Source organism: Apodemus sylvaticus, chromosome 16 (assembly GCF_947179515.1).
Source record: "Apodemus sylvaticus chromosome 16, mApoSyl1.1, whole genome shotgun sequence".
Taxonomy (NCBI): Eukaryota; Metazoa; Chordata; class Mammalia; order Rodentia; family Muridae; genus Apodemus; species Apodemus sylvaticus.
In genome coordinates this window covers 38,059,316-38,062,926 of record NC_067487.1, presented here as the reverse complement: position 1 = coordinate 38,062,926, position 3,611 = coordinate 38,059,316, and the positions used below count along the sequence as shown (strand labels likewise).

Sequence of the window (3,611 nt, the reverse complement as noted above, 5' to 3'; positions counted from 1 at the left end):
TACTCATTCATTCTTTCATTTATTCATTCATTTTTGACCAGCTCACCTTGCCTGTCCTGGTCCCTCAACAAAGACAGGCAGACAGGCCTATGTTAGTATTTTCCTTGTAAAAAAGTCCCCTGTTTGCCTTTAGTTTTAACTTCTCATGTCCAGTATTTAACCCCCTTTTTGTTTCTCATAATTACATTTACATTTGTAACCTGAAAGCATTTACAACTTGTTTTACAACTGGGTGTTGAAAGCAAATCTGTGAAGTGCAGAGAAAAGCTTACTACTCTTACGTAGGCTAAACACACACACACACACACACACACACACACACACACACACACACACACCTTCGTATACAAACAAGAAAACATTCCACTGTGGTTGGCCATGAACAAGCCAATAATTTCTATCCAGCTAAAAGAATGGAGAGATATGATTTTGGATGTTTTCTTCTTCTTCTTCTTCTTCTTCTTCTTCTTCTTCTTCTTCTTCTTCTTCTTCTTCTTCTTCTTCTTCTTCTTCTTCTTCTTCTTCTTCTTCTTTCTTCTTCTTTGCAAGAGCAAAGCACTTTATTAGGAAACACACAGGAGCACAGACACGGGACAGCACTGAGGACAGACAGAGGACCCAGGAGATACAGGAAGAACCGAGCAGAGAATTGAAGTCTTGGCTCATTCTTGATTAAATGTCACCAAGGATAAAGGCTTTGACTCCTTTCCCTATTGTGTCACCGACACCTTTAAGATTTATTTATTGTTATATCTAAGTACGCTGTAGCTGTCTTCAGACACCCCAGAAGAGGGCGTCAGATCTCATTATGGGTGGTTGTGAGCCTCCATGTGGTTGCTGGGAATTGAACTCAGGACCTCTGGAAGAGCAGTCAGTGTTCTTAACTGCTGAGTCATCTCTCCAACCCCTGACACAGTACTGATGACTCTGTGTTTAATACGAATATGCTCAGCCCACGCAGCAGGCCAAGGCTTCCTCTGTAGCTCGGCAATGTCATGGGGACCTATGTTCTGTCTTCCTCCATTGTTGGCATGTGACTTAGGGTTGCCTTGTGCTTATGGTTGTCACATTCTCGACTCTTAGTTGTCAGGAACGGTAACCGAGACCCGGTGTCTCCTTCTATCACCCTTGCCTTCTAACCCGTTGCTATCATGGTGAGTGTGGGTCGGTGTGTGGAGCGGAGGGGAGATGAAAGGTGGGGAAGGAGCTCACCCGGGGCTGTGGTCCAGGGGTGCACGTGTGAGAGACCTTGGGGCCCATGCACCTGGGGATGTCTCTGGTTTTGGGGAGAAGGGGTCACACTCAGATCTCCCTGGAATCCAGTTTTCAATCATCACACCCTGCACTAAAAAATGCAGCATGGTGCTTTCAGAGTGCAGTCTTCCCGCCTATCTCTTCTTTAATAAGAGCAATATCGACTTCCCGAATGCTAAGTGTCTGGTAGGTGTTAATTGCTTCACATACAGTTCTCATGGAAACTCTCTGAGGTAGATATTAAAATACTTTTGTTTTGTTTTGCATGGAGACCTAACCATTGAGGTTAGATAATTTCCCCGAGTATTTATTTAATGGTAGACCCAGATTTTATTACAATTTATTATTGACTCAGAGATATGTACTTTCATATAGTTATGAACCTATACTTGTATGTTCTAAGGAAATGGATAGTATACAACTCTAGGGGCTGGCTCAGTGGGTAAAGGCATGTTCAGTATGAGCCTGGTAACCTGAGTTCAGTCTTTGTAACCCATATAAAGTAGATGGAGAGAACCGGATCCATGAAATTGTCCTCTCACCTTCACACAAACACTATTAAAGAAAAGCTTCCTTGAGATCCAGGTGTAAGGCATTTTCTCAATTAGTGATCAGTAGGGGAGGGCTTAGGCCACTGTGGGTGGGGCACGCCTGAATTGATAGTATAGGATTCTATAGGAAAGCAGGCTGAGCAAGCCAGTAAAGAGCATGGCCTCTGTTCCTGCCTCTAGGTTCCTGACTTGGTTGAGTTCCAGTCCTTTCTTTTGTTCATGAACAACAATGTAAAAATGTAAGCCAAATAAACCCTTTTGTCCCCAACTTGCTTTGTTGGAGATGGTGTTTCTTTACAGCAATAGAAACCCTAACTAACTAAGACACATACCAATCTCTCAGCCTAGTTGGGACGATTTCAGAGATCCCACAAAGGAGACGACAGCATACCAGTGCCATGACCCAGGCTTGGTCCTAATGTTCTCCGTGGGCAGGATGTGGGTTACATCTCCGTAACCCTCCCAGTCAGTGGTGTTGAAGGGAAAAAAAATCTATGGCCTCAATCAATCAAAGATTCATCCAGATGGTCTTGAAGGTGATAGCATGGGGCTTCTGCACTGACCTCGATTCCTGGCCCTGGTCCCTTGTAGGACACTATATTTGTTCATGTTCAGATAATTCTTTCAGATCTTCTGCAGCCTGGGGGATTAAGTTTTTTTTGTATGAGGAGTCCTTGTCCCACACCAGGAAGGAGGGCTGTGCTTTGACCTTGGCTGTGACCCTGGGATGACTGAGGATTTGAATGTCCTGTTTAGGGTCTTGTTTGCTGATTGAAAACATAGAGCGGAAGCGAGACCCTATGGCCAGTTTCTCTGGCCTTTTGGCATGTGGAATTCCTTGGCTTGCAATATAAGAGCCTCATAGTTGCTCCCTTCCTTCCACATACAGATGCCTGCAAACAGGAGAAAGGCCAGGATGAGGCAGCCGAACTGTCTTCTTCAAGTTGGTATGAATCATAAGGAAAGGTATGTACAGGAACCAAGCCTGCTTCTGGCTAATCCTTCTGAGGCCGCTGGCCCTCCAGGTCCTCAGGAACCAGTGCTGTTCTCCATGGAAAGAGATTTACTTTATTAGGTCTGGAGGCCAAGGCTCATTTTCTTCAAGATGATCAGAAGCCATCTGAAGGCTGTGTTAAGACCCTTGTGTGTTTCACAGCATCGCATTCCTGCAGTGACCGCTCCATTCCATCTGCCCCACTAACCTCCGCATCCCATTGCTGCAGGCATTTCCTCTTTAGTCCAGAAAAAAAAGGTGCTCCTCTTCAGTCCTGGAAAAGCTGGATCATTGTCATTTCCTCCAACGCGACATCTGCCAGGAGGCTCAGTGACATTCTTCTCTACCTGAAAGTATTCTAGTTCCCAGGGCTCAGTTTTTCAATCTTCTCTGTTAGAGTTGACTGTGATCTCAGCTACTCACTCATAAGGAAAGAACTCTGATTTCATTATTTCCAAAGAAATATTCCTAATCAATAACCCCAGTCTCAGACATCCTCCTTCCAGTCACAAATTCAGCCTTTGGAACTTATTTTGATGATTATCTCAACCGCAACAATCTTCTCTGGCTGTCCCCTCTGCCCTCCTGGCCTCAATTTTTTTTTTTTTTTTTTTTTGGCTATCTTAAATTCTTTTTTTCTTTTCATTTTGGCTGTATATTTATATGTTTATTTTTAAAATGTTTTTTCTCCCTCCCTCTCTCTTTCCCTCCCTCTCTCCCTCCCTCCCTTCTTCCCTCCCTCTCCTTCCCTCCTTCCCTCCCTCTCCCTCTCCCTCCATCCCTCCCTCCCTCTCTTCTTCCCTACCTCTCTC

General features: G+C 44.6%; 1 pseudogene; it reads right to left on the bottom strand.

Moving 5' to 3' along the window:
* Positions 1-752: 752 nt before the first annotated feature.
* On the bottom strand, positions 753-2,763 carry LOC127667026 (beta-galactoside alpha-2,6-sialyltransferase 1-like; annotated as a pseudogene).
* Between the last annotated feature and the right edge of the window lie 848 nt (positions 2,764-3,611).